This window comes from Bombyx mandarina, chromosome 07 (genome assembly GCF_030267445.1).
Source record: "Bombyx mandarina strain Sakado chromosome 07, ASM3026744v2".
NCBI classification, from domain to species: domain Eukaryota; kingdom Metazoa; phylum Arthropoda; class Insecta; order Lepidoptera; family Bombycidae; genus Bombyx; species Bombyx mandarina.
The window spans coordinates 2628954-2643309 of NC_143214.1; positions in this window are offsets into that span (position 1 = coordinate 2628954).

A 14356-nucleotide genomic window follows, 5' to 3' on the forward strand; every position below is an offset into this window, starting at 1 on the left:
CCACGAAGTGATACTATAGGCAGTATTTTTTAATGTTAACAGAAATAGAATCGTATGTGTTCTGATTAAAAAACCCCCACTTTTTTTTTATTGCTTAGATGGGTGGACGAGCTCACAGCCCACCTAGAGATATAAGTTCTAAGGTCTCAAGTATAGTTACAGCGGCTGCCCCACCCTTCAAACCGAAACACATTACTGCTTCACGGCAGAAATAAGTAGGGTGGTGGTACCTACCTACCCGCGCGGACTCACAAGAGGTCCTACCACCAGTAACTCTGTGTATCAATTTGTAATTGTAGAATCATTATCAAACTTTGTAATGATTGTACCATAATTTCAATGACAATTATAATCTATCACTGACAATGCTAACGGCTATTATCAGCTTAGAATTGAAATTCTAATTAAAACTACTTCGTGATGACGGACGACTGAAAGACTGTAAAGTTTTACGAAACATCGGTCACCGTCCTCGCCGAACCCGTCGCTTGCGACGAAGGGCTCGACGAGTAAATTAACCCATAGACGCAGCCCACTGAGTTTCTCGCCGGATCTTCTCAGTGGGTCGCGTTTCCGATCCGGTGGTAGATTCTGCGAAGCACTGCTCTTGCTAGCCAGTGCCAGGGCCAGTGTTAGCAACACTCCCAGTTTGAGAGCCGTGAGTTCACCTACTTGTTCGGTGAATCTAGAATAGCCCCTCGAGGCTACTAGAATAGGTAGGAAAAATAAAGGAAATAATATCGAGGAGTGAAAGATTGTTTGGTTTAAACGACATTTCGCTTAACAGGTGACATTTATCTTTGTAATTAAAGATGCATTTTATTTGGTATTAGTATCAACAGTTCAATGTTTTTCATTAAACTTCAATTATGTTCAATTCGTGCAAATAACTGAAAAAGTTTTTTTGATGTGAAACATCTATAGCCGCACGTAAAACCGATTTCTGGCGTGGCGACGCGTCGCCACGCTATATGATGGTATATATATACAGTCTATATGCAGTAGTGTGTACGGTGTGGCGACGCGTCGCCATGCGCAATTGACTGTGCAATTCTCTCCCACTCGATCCGGCGTTAAGCCATCTCTCTCGCTACACTGAGCTCGGATACCTATAGTGTAAACTCCGTTCTTTTCTGCATATTACTTTTACAAAATAATGTCGATGTTTCACATTTGCCAGGCGTCCGTGACGGCTCATTTTTTTTTTGTCATGATATTTTTTCCAAATTTTCTACTTTAAATGGCTCTCCTGTAAAGTTGAAGAAAAATATTACTTAAACCACCCGTCGATATAATGACTGAGAAAAACACGAGATTAAATCGTAAAAGTAATTCGAATTATATCTACGACCTGCAAAACTTCGGTTTTAATAAATACTGCATAATAAAAAATATAATAATAATGCATAATAAACGCAGACGTCAATATGATTCATATGTCTCATAATCGGAGGGGGGAGAATATCTACAAGTCATGAGATATAATGCTTTAACTTAGATATATCTTGCAACACATTTATAACCGTGCAAATAACGAAATGCTTTTTATTTGTTTGGGGTTGTAAATATATTTTTTTTTAAGATATTTTTTTCGAGCACTTACTTTCTTATATTTTGTTTTTGTTTAACATATCTTTATTTAAAAACAATGACACTATTATTCGTGGGGATGCTACAAACGGATAGCTTGTTTATTCAACAACAGCGAGAGAGCTTTTAAAGTTTGTCTGTTACATGACGCGTACTTTTTAACATCAACGTTGATGTTAGAATGTGTAATCTATACTAATATTATAAAGAGGAAAGATTTGTTTTTTTGTTTGTATTGAATAGGCTCCGAAACTACTGAGCCGATTTGAAAAATTCTTTCACTGTTTGGAAGCTACACTATTCCCGAGTGACATAAGATATAATTTTATTTTTTTTAATTAGGGATCCTTACTAAAACTCAAATAATGTAACCCAACGTGTCAAAAATTATCTAAAATACCCTTTACATCGCGTGCCCTGCGAAAATTATTGATGATAGAATAAAATAATGTACTACTTTGTAGAACACATTATTATTTACAAAAAGTGTCGCGACAGCATATGTCTAACTATTATAGTTATGCCGCAATAAGTGTTATTTTATTTAAAAAAATAATACAACGTCAAATATCGTTGAAATTTTTGTTAAAGACCCGAGCGGAGCCGGAGCGGGCCGCTAGTTAGTTTATAAAATCATTATACGAATGTCCAATAAAACAAATTATACAATAATATGAAAAATAAATGCAAAGGTACAAGCGGCGAATAATTTAAGTTAAAGAATGAAAAGACATCCGCGTGGTAAACATTTCACACAGAGAAACAGGGAAATATTTAGTATAGGTATGGACACACTAAAGAGCAGTGACGGATTTATGCCTAGGCTCGTGACGCACGGGCGGTATGATTTGAGGGGCAGAATTTTTAAAAGAAACAATTTCAGTGACCTAGAAATGTAAAGACAGTCTCATTTAAGAATGAGTTCAGATTAATATTTATAAAAAAATATATATAAAGTTACTTTAAATTTAAAAATAAATATATTTGATCAATATTAATAAAGTTTATTCTAACTTTAAGGGCGGTGCGATAAACATGGCTTAGGGCGGCATCAAGCCTGAATCCGTCACTGCAAGAGAGTCGAGGGCAGCGGAGAAGGTGGGTACGACGGAATAACAGAGCGTCACACGGTTGCCGCCACGGCACCATGGTTCGATTATACTGCCAGCACGCATCAATAGATGCATCACATCTACTTATTTATCGTTAAACTATTACCGGTGTCCAAAGACTACAATTTTTTTATTGCCCTGCTTTTGCCATTTGGCCTTATGGTGAGTGGTTACCGTCGCCCATGGACTTCAGCAGTGCCAGGGGCAGAGCCAAGCCGCTGCCTATCGTTAAGTACTCTTCACAAGCCTCGTTTGAAAAAGTACATGTCTTGGCGCTCGAGAAATACTGCGGAGGGGAGCTCATTCCAAAGCCACATGGTACGTGGCAAAAAAGATCTCTGGAAATGCATTGTAGATGAACGCGGTGGCTCCAGGTAGTATGGATGAGCTCTGCTCCAGTGGCGGGTGGTGCGATGGTAAACACGAGATGATAGAATCATCTCAAACAATTCGTCAGAGCACTCCCCATGGAACATACGGTACAAAATACAGAGAGTAACAAAGCCCCTACGCAGACCCAGAGGTTCCAAACGATCCGTGAGAATGGGATTATCGACAATCCGAACAGCCCTCTTCTGTTTGGAGCCAAATGGAAGTAGCTTTTAGAAGTCGTTGTGGCCTAAAGGATAAGACGTCTGGTGCATTCGTATGTAGCGATGCACCGGTGTTCGAATCCCGCAGGCGGGTACCAATTTTTCTAATGAAATACGTACTCAACAAATGTTCACGATTGACTTCCACGGTCGTGTAATAAAAATCAAACTCGCAAAATTATAATTTGCGTAATCACTGGTGGTAGGACTTCTTGGGAGTCCGCGCGGGTAGGTACCACCACCCCGCCTATTTCCGCTGTGAAGCAGTAGTGCGTTTCGGTTCGAAGGGTGGGGTAGCCGTTGTAACTATACTGAGACCGTAGAACTTATATCTCGAGGTGGGTGGCGCATTTACGTTGTAGATGTTTATGGGCTCCAGTAACCACTTAAAACCAGGTGGGCTGTGAGCTCGTCCACCCATCTATGCAATAAAAAAAAAAAAAACTGGTATTTGGGAGCCCCAGCCCAGACGTGAGAACAGTACTCAACGCGCGGCTGAACTTGTGCTTTGTAAAGCGAAAGTCTTTGTCCAGACGTGAAGTACCGTTTCGCTCTGTTGAGAACTCCCAGCATTTTGAACGTCAACTTGGCTTTGCCCTCCAAATGACTCCGGAAACGTAAATATGGAAACGTAAAATCGTACAGGTAAATGCCGCTATCACCTTGGGTCATGGATCCGAAATGAATTTCAAAATATTATGTATATTGTACACTTTACTTCAAAAAAACGGTATCAAACTCAAATAAAACAACAACTGTGAATAAGTGTGTAAAAAAATTAAAGATCTGAGAGGAAAAATCCTCAAACAAAACATTCGAGTGTGACGTCAAAAACGATAATTCTTCATTACTATTGTTTTAGAGGGTGATTGTTGTTCGTTCACTACATTACAATGCAACTATACAATGCTATAAAATTAATATTAGTACTAAACAATAGTGTCTCTCAATTAAATAATTAAATTAATTTCTAGAATTATTAGTATTAAATGTATTATTATTAGGTAATTGGTAGGACCTCACGTGAGAGTCCCCACGGGTAGATACCACCACTCCGCCTATTTCTGCCGTGAAGCAGTAATGCGCTTCGGCTTGAAGGGTGGCCCAGCCGTTGTAACTGTACTGAGACGTTAGAACTCATATCTCAAGGTGGGTGGCGCATTTGCCTTGTAAATGTCTATGGGCTTAACCACTTAACACCAGGTGGGCTGTGAGCTCGTCCACCCATCTAAGCAATAAAAAAAAAAAGGAAAAAGGTAGTGAATGAGCTAGCGGGGCTTCTGGAGCCCAAAGACATCAAGTAAACACTGTTTCGGCAGAAATAGGCAGGGTGATGGTACCTACCCGTGCGAGTACAGAAGACGCCTCACTAGCAATATACCATTCTAATCAACTAGTACTAAGTACTAGAAAGAGTTAGGACATGTCCCGTACGACGAGGTGTCACCATTGTGGACACGACCTGGACACGGCGGAGCATACGCTCGCTGTCTGCCCCGCTTGGGAGGTGCAGCGCCATGTCCTGGTCGCAAAGATAGGACCTGACTTGTCGCTGCCTGGCGTCGTGGCGTCGATGCTTGGCAGCGATGAGTCATGGAAGGCTATGCTCGACTTCTGCGAGTGCACCATCTCGCAGAAGGAGGCGGCGGGGCGAGTGAGGGAAAGCTCTCCTCACTACGCAGAAACCCGCCGCCGCCGAGCAGGGGGTCGGGACCGGGGTCGTATCCGTGACCTGGCCCCCTAAGAGCTAGGGGTCCCACCCGTTTTGTGCGGGGAGAGACCCAGACGTGGGGTGACGTGCTTTGCACGCTCACCCGCAATAGGAAGCCGGGTGATGGTAGACCGCGTTCCCCCGACCGCTCTGGGGGAAGGTGTAACGCGGCGCCATCAAAGCGGGCTCTCGGCCCGCTGAACGAGGGAACCGGTGGTCGTGTCGCTGGCGGCCACCGGTCCGGCGTCCGTGGGACGGTGGGATGGATGTAATGTGCTCTGCGTCAACCCTGTCCCGCCGTTTCAATAGCCCCGACTGGGCTCCGGCCCGGTCCGAGGTAGGGCGCCGGTTGTGAGCGGCAGGAGTTTTTAGTGAGGTTCAACTCCCACATACCCCACCTGCCGCGCGGGTGGGGATCCGGCGATTTTCTACTGCGGAAAAAAAAAAAAAAAAAAAGGACATGTCCCGTGTCACTTAAATGTTTATTCATATTAGTTATCCATTCTTATTCCTATTTCTGCTGCAAAGCGATCATGCGTTCAGTTGTTAAAGGTTAAAGCACCAATACATTTGAAGTTTTAATCTCATATCTCAGTATGTGATATTGACGTAACGCTATCACTAAATGTTAAAAAGAGATATATTCTTAATTTTTAAACAATCTCTTTTTCTTAAAGACTTAAAGTATTTTTACTTATAATTTCACCTTATTTTAGCAAACGTATTTTAGGACAAGTGCTTCAATGTGCAACACGCATGTGGGTATGTGAACGCGCAGGTGTGCATTCGAGGGGCAGCTTATAGTTTTTGTGGCCGCCACTATAAGCGTTATACGTAATAAGTCGCTATTTAGATTGATAATAAGTGAAAATGTTTATTTAAAAAATAGCTTAAGAAGAGGCACTACAGAGGATGTTTTTTTTCCGTTCCAATTCAAATCAAATCAAATCAAAAAAGTTTTATTCAACATAAATGAAAGTACATACTTGTTGAACGTCAAAAGAACTACCGCCAATTCACAAGAATTAGCCTCCGTCCTGAGAAGAATTGGCAAGAAACTCAGCGGGCATGTATTTTTTTTTTTTTTAAATATTAGATTTTTTTTTATATTAGATTTTTTTTAATATTCATTTTTACTATACGTAATTATAACATAACAATTATTACAATATTGAAATGCCCGGAGCGAGCAACTCATTCCCACTTTGTGCAATCTTCTAGATAATCATTGACTTTATAGTAAGCTTTATTGCACAGATGTTCTTTAATAGTTTTCTTAAACCTATGTATATGTAGGTTCTGAACATCTTGTGGGATTTTGTTGTACAGACGCACAGACAAACACCCGAATGAATTTCGTATCTTATAGGTATAACCTACTCATCGGCACAACAAGCTTGTGTTTGTTCCTAGTATTTCTATTATGTATGTCCGACATTTTACGACGTTTACGAACATACATCAAATTTTCAAAGATACCCACATAAAATTCCCACATACCCCACCTGCCGGAGTCCGGATCCGGCGATTTTCTCCTGAAAAAACCACAGAGAATGCAAACAGTCAACTTTGCGATGAAGCGATTACTTGAAATTGGATGATTAAAAATAATGGAAAATATATAGAATTATTTCTTCTATAGCTTAGCACCTCTGGCCTAGACCGGACTGGACCGGACTGCTGATATCATAAGCACCAGTAGTTAAGAAATTACCTTCAACGGGGAAGTAGTGACGTAGCGTTGTCATACACATTACTGAGCTGTGGTAACTGCTCACCATCAGATTCCCATTCGTTTTCGAAGGCAATTAAATCTGAAAACAAAATCATACCACAACTATCGGATTTTAATTGTTGTGTATTTTTATTAGAAATTCGCACCAGTGCCGAGTTTCTCGATGATAAAAAACTTAGAATTTGGTGGAAATTGGACTGACTATTGGTGTTCTACTGGGACCTGCAAATCCAGCGGCGAAGAATTGGCTAAATTAAGTTGGGTCTTCAACTCTGTATGTCGGAGTAAGTACGTAAATGCAATTCCCAAAAATGAACATCGTGTATTTATTTATTTTGTGATAGTGGATATAATAATAGAAACTGATATTAATAGGTACTACTTACAGCTATGGAACGCTACTATTATTGCATACAAACACTTAAATTTATTTAACTAAAAAATTACTATATAAACTATGTATATATAAATGAGTGCAGTAGAATGGCCTCGAGCAGGGAGAGATGGCGCGACATCGTGAGACGCATCAAGTCTGCCCCTTCCAACACTACATGACGATCACGACCACTCTGTCAAGAGTGACACGACTGAGAAGAAGAAGAAACTATATACTTATACCAAACTAAAACTAAAACTAGATAATGTAAAAAATCGACCCTAAATGAAAATGAGCAAAGTTTATAAAATAAAATATCCAGTGCAAATGTAGCATGCAAATAATTACGCCATATTTATTTTTCATTTTAAATCCTATCTATAGATCTAGATCGGTTTATCTTTCAATCGTTCAGGCCATATACGTATGCGAGGGTAAAAAAAACACACCAAATAAATTTGTTATAGTCTGAAGCGAACCGCGTTTTATTTTTGTTTCCTTCGATTAGAAATGTACTTTTAGGTAAGATAGACGTACATTCTTTGTTAATTGTTTCCAGTTCATAAATATCGTGAAATCCTAAGATCGTAAAAATAGGTAGTATAAAAAGCCACCTCTTACCACTGAAGACTCCTTTTAATCCTCTAAGAAGGACTTAGCGTAGGGCGTAACGTTAACGAAATATTGAGGCTAGTAATTTTATCACAATTCTCGAAATTGAGGTATTTTGATAATATCATTATTAAGCCTTCTTATGAGGAATTTGTAAAATATCTGTGCATAGACGATAATTTTTGTTAATTTAATTGTAGAAATTATTCGCGAATGTGTGTTATGTACATAAGACAAGAATGGCCGTCAATTTAAAGTCAAATCTAGAACATTCAAATCAAAGAGTATTGTCACGCCACAATCTTTTAACGGATTGGATTCTCCTCACTCTAGCTTTGTCCTGACTATTTTCTGTAAACACAGTGTACAAAATAAATTTTAGGAGTACAATAGTACTTTTTTTTACTTACTTAACCTGATAGCCTTGAGAGGCTATTTCAGCGTCACTTTAACTAGTAGGTGAGCTCACGGGGCTCAAACCGGAGTGATGTAACATTGACCCTAGCAAGAGCAGTGCTTCGCAGAATATACCACCGGATCGGAAACGCGACCCACTGAGAAGATCCGGCGAGAAACTCAGTGGGCTGTGTCTATGGGAAATAGTACTAAAACGTCATGAAAGAATTACTATTCAAGCATATGGCAGTTTTAAAAGTCTACCAAAATAAATTTTCCCGCGAAAAATGTCAAAAAAAGAAAACAAAAAAGAAATGCGTCAATAAATACATTAAATCTTATTAGACCGTCTGTTCGATAAATCCTCTGAGTTTTATGTCCATTCATCACGAATAGTGAAGCGTCACTACACACGAATGCACTTAGAAACGTAACTACCCACCATTGTGGCCTACGCGGAGGAAGCTATTTAGAGCGATCGAAAATTTATGGCTCCAAAAAAGTCAGTACTAATACTTCGGGTTTCGCGGTGTTAACCATTTAAATATTAATAATACAATGGACTAATATTCATATGGACTCAATCAATACAACACTGGTGGTAGGACCTCTTGTGAGTCCGCGCGGGTGGGTTACCTATTTTTTATATCTGCCGTGAAGCAGTAATGCGTTTCGTTTTGAAGGGTGGGCCAGCCATGTAACTATTACTTGAGGCCTTAGAACTTATATCTCAAGGTGGGTGGCGCATTTACGTTGTAGATGTCTATGAACTCCAGTAACCACTTAACATCAGGTGGCCTGTGAGCTCGTCCACCATCTAAGCAATAAAGAAACTCAAATGCTCATCAAAAATGCAAATATCTGCGAACTGTAAAAAATATTGCCGAGATTTTCTAAAATCATAACTGCCAAAAAACAAGCTGATAAAAGACTAAATCGACTCTCATAAAGTTAAATATAATATATAGATATTAAATATAGTATTGATTAAAAATAGCTTCGCAAAGCGTAGCTTGGTGTATGCCGGCATACATTGTAGTCGAACATCGCCATATGTGCAAGACAGTGGAGTACGCCCACCGGTCAAATTTGATTTACGCTCAAATTACGTGTCATAACCTGTGCATATTAACGCACTCAATTTTTCGAGCCACAGCCTAAAAATACGTTTTTTTTTATTATTTCTAATTAATTTTAACATATCATTTTTATCAGTTAATAATTAAATGATATACTGAAAATATTAAAGTATTTAATTATTTAAAATTTTGCACGGATGGAATCCCGAAACGCAATTTGTCAAAGTTCATAAAAAAAAATATATATGTATTTCCAAGTCATAATTGATACTATTTCAATTATTATATTTCAATTGTTATCATTATTCTATCCAATCCAAAATACCATATAAACTTGATTTAATTTGCTGCATCTTCCAAAATTATATTTTAAATGTCATAATTTTTTAACTTTACTTAAAACAACACATTTGATTTTTTTAGAATGGAACATGAAAAAGTTTCTTACCAATATTTTTTTTTTCGTCTACTATTATTTTTAGTCTGCGATCGAAAGGCCTCAGTTTAGCATAGTGAGAAGTCGTGACACTCAACCCCACGCACCTTTGTATCGTTGTATCGATAACGCATTAATTTGAATATTCGCGGTGTCAGATGTCAAATGGTTTGTAATTTTCTATTTGTGAAGTGCATTCACGTGATTTCAAACGGAAGTAATAAAGAAACGTGTCTGTTTGAATTTGTAGTGAATTGTGGTGATAATATTTGAGGTTTTATGGTACCTTGCTCTTTTTTTTGAATTAGGAATTCTCAGGTTTTTTTTCCTTTTTTTATTGCACATTTGGTTGGTGGGCTCAGAGCTCACCTGGTGGTTAACAGAGCCCATAGACATCTACAACGTAAATGTCGCCACCTACCTTGAGATATGAGTACTAAAGTCTCAGTATAGTATAGTTATCTATTAAATTTTAAACATAGCATTTTAACATTTGTAAAATATCTCTGGTTCCCACAGTACAAAGAATCTTAAAAGGGGGCCATATGATCGTGTTTTATTACTAATTATTTATTGATTACTCTTTATGTATTATTCTTTTCTAGAGCCGAATAGAACCAGTATCAGTAAGAAAAAAGTTATACATAATTACCATATTGAAATCAAATTAGTCACAGGGTTGCGAATGCTTTTGGCAAAATGTAAAACAGGCGAAAGTTGAAGACGCTGCTACCGTCATAACAGCTGGAGATAACAAAGCTTTGAGCCATAAAATCAATTAGCGTGCGTCATGCCAAAGTGATTTCCTTCGTGCAAAATCTAATTCGTAAAGTCCATCCAGAAATTCGATACAATCCATCAAAATCGACTTCCTCACTCCTGTTATATCATATGAATATGTACTGTTACTATACATTTATCATGTCTACTCACCCCTGCACAGAGTATAGTCATGATGACTCGTCCTATAACATTTGGTATCTATCCATCGGTATTAAGCTGAGATGGAGAGGCCTGAGTCACTCGTGGTACAATGAGAGCAAAAAATCAAATGAAACCTACTACAGTCAAACCTGGGTAAGTGAGAACTGGATAAGTGAGAAAACTCTATAAGTGAGAGTAATAGCCAGGACCCGTCATTTTAAGCTCCCAAAACCTCTATTAGAGAGAAACAGAAACCTCTGTAAGAGAGAGTCATTTTTCCCTCATGGACCTCCGTAAGTGAGACTGCTACTTATCTATACCTCTATAAGCGACAGTCGAGCTTTATTTATTTATACTATTTAGGAGGAACAACTGAAAAAATAAATTACAAATTTAACATCTGCTATTTTATGACTCATTCTTAACTTTTGTGGAACTTCCTTCCATTGTTTTTGAATTATTTTCTCGTCAATATTGAACCTACTCTATTTCGTGGAACTAAATAACGTTGTTATTTTATCGCATTCTTTTCGAATGGACACGTGTGCCTGTGTCCCGTCCTGTTTGTCAGACTTACTCAGTTTATCGTTAATCAATTGCGAAGGAAAGTTCTGTTCTGCATCATGTCAAAACGGAAAATTAAAGTACTGTCATTAAGTGATAAACTTAAAATAGTGAATGCGTTTGAATCCGGAAAATCGCGAATTGAAATTCAGAGGGAGCATTAGCGAGAAACTCGGGTTAGTGAGAAACCTCTTTAAGCGAGAATGAGATTGTGCTTCCTTGAACTCTCTCTTATCCAGGTTTGACTGTATTTGTTTTAATCTAATATAATAATTTAGTTTTGGTATTAAGCAACAAATCTAGTTATGGCGATAACTGCCTAGCATTTAAACTGTAGGAGCATTAAATTTTTATTAAAACAAGCTTGCTCGTATTCGTGATCTTTAACCACTTTATCAACAAATGTAATACACCATATTACTATTCTATTATTGAGTTTCCAGTACCGGTATTCGTAACTACTAGCTAGTATCCATTTTCCGTCAAACATGATCTTTTGCCATAGCAAAATTAACATTTGTGATGATTTCAAAGTCGAAAATATTAATTATTTGAGCAAAGTTGACCAAAACAGAGTATGTCACTTTGTTGAGGAAGGTGATAGGCCTAGTCAGTCAAAACTACATGGAAAAGGAGTAGAAGGAAGGTTGACCCGTTTTAAATAGGTTTACCGGTCAAGAGTTATCAAGTTAAATTGGTGGTCACTGGAAAGGTCGAGGGCAAGCGACCAAAAGGCAGGAACCCGACCCGTTGGACGGACCAGATTCGCGCAGCCCTGGATACCACAGTGCACGATGCTCTGCACTCAGCTGCAGATAGGAACAGATGGCGGTGCACTATAAAAAACAAACTATTTCAAGGCCATGACCACGACCCTCAGTAATGAGGAAACCGACGCAAGGAGGAGACCGGTCAAGTCAATTTTTTTTTCCTTAACAAATATTTTCCAAAGCAACAATATTCACAATAGCTCTCTCACTATACCCACATCCTTTATTATCGTTCGCCATTTACAATGATTTCACATTTTGAAAGTTCAAACATTTTAACTCAACGCCGAACAACCGAAGGGTGAAATATGGAGGGTTATACTCATCGCAAATGCTATTTGCGGATTTAAAATTTCGTTTTTTTCGTTCACTAGTTTTAGAGTTAAGTGGTCTGTTATGCAACGAGAATAGAAAGAGCCGTCTGTTGCTTGACGGTAGACCTGAGCGCGGGTCAATTTGAGTTTGGCGTCAATAAATGTAACACATGTAAGCTTTGATAAGCTTAAGGCGATTTTTCAATTTATATGAAGCCTAATTTATTATTTTGGCACAAAATAATATGTTCTTGCCGTAAATAAATTTATAAAGAATATTAGTAATTGTCAGCGCCAAGGTAAGACCAATTTAGTTTTAAATTTTTTACAGATATTAAATCCATGAAAGCACTTCGAACTGAACTTGACATTTGAAAGTTTTTATATCCTCAACGTAAGCGGAGTAATTTTTTGCTCTCGTACGAGATCTTTAAATTAATTAGGTACATGGTATATTCATAGATTTTTAATAGTAAAGGCTAGATTCAGATAGGTGTTACCTAAGACCAGAATAGTAAATTTCTTTTACTTATATAAAAAAAAAATATTGGCCTTACCACATCTTGACATAAGATATTCAGATAAGATTATATAAGTTTTTCCATATGAATAACAACTATTCCTAGTTTAAATAATACTTTGTCTTTTTCGGTCTTACTTTAAACTGACTTTTCCCGTAGGAAAATTATTTACGAAACAACTTTAAAAAAAAGCACATTCGTATTAAAATAAGCTTATTTTCATATAAAAACGAACAGGTGAGCTCATTACAGATTACTCATGCTAATTTGGCATACAACGCCATCTGTCGGTAAGCGGAACGTCGATTACGATCTATCATTCAATCATTCGGTCCGTGAACTACGCAATCCGCACTTTTAGGGTTGAATGTAATTATGAATTATTTTGGTTAATTAAGTATGGAGTATGGACAAGTTAGGTCTTTTGTACATTTATTAATGAGGATAATCTTTTTAGGTTGAAGTTACATATGAAGTTTTAATTGAAACTAGAGGTCCCGCAGTAGTCGAAATTCGACTATAATTAATTGGAATTGTAAGTTTGTACACTATTATGATTGTATTATACTTCGATAAATAAATTTCGCCAAGACTACACTATAAAAAATATTAACAAAGACAAACAATATTAAAATTTAATTTCAATTTGACAACAGACGTCAAGAACAAAAGTTTGACAATAAATAGTATGCATGCGTGTGTGCTTCAAATACATGGTATGTAGTGTGTGTAATGTTTTCTTTATTGATTTAATGTATCTTTTATGCATTATTTAAAAAAAATATTAGCATTGTGAATTTCTTCTCTATATTCTCTATAAGTGTGAAAAATTTCATATTCCTCCGTCCGCGCAATTTTCGTAAAAAGGGATCAAAGTTTTTGCTTCACGTATTAATATATAGATGATTTGTTTTGTTTTGAAGGTAGATCCTAATAACGGAAAAACCACGGTGCTTAACGTAGACGAGCTATGCCACTAAGCCGTGGTTTTAATTCTGGAGCGGGGATAGAGCATCCTACGGGTAGATAGAAGCACCGGGCGCCCCCTCAACCGGGACTCGACAGGCCTGTGCAGAAGCCGGGCAAGGTCCTTCGCTTCCCACATCGCATACTCCACCTTCCATGCCGACGAACCGAAGATCACAACCTCCTTCTCCAGACTTCGTCTTCGGTTCTTTGGCGGCCTCAGATCTTCATTAGCTTCTGGACTTATTTCTTGAAGCAGTAATGCATTTCAGCTTGAAGAGTGGGGAAATCGTAATACTGAAAATTGAGGCTTAGAACTTTCGTCTCTGGATGGGTGTAACCAATCAGGTGGTCCGTGAGCTCGTCCACACATCTAAGCAATAAAAAAACGTTACATTCAATCTCTTTCTATTAAATACGTACCTGCCACGTATTTAGAACGACTTGACGCTGAAGGAATAGATTCGTGCTAAGTCACTATGGCTATTTACTGATACCGTTAAACTACATGGGTAGGAATATTCTGTCAATTTTCGCCAGGAAGCAGTAATGTTCCAGTTTAAAGGGTGGTTTTTTTCCTACCTATGCTGATAGCCTTGAGAGACTATTGCAGCTTCTCCCTAGCACGTAGGTGAGCTCTCGGTGCTCGAATCGGAA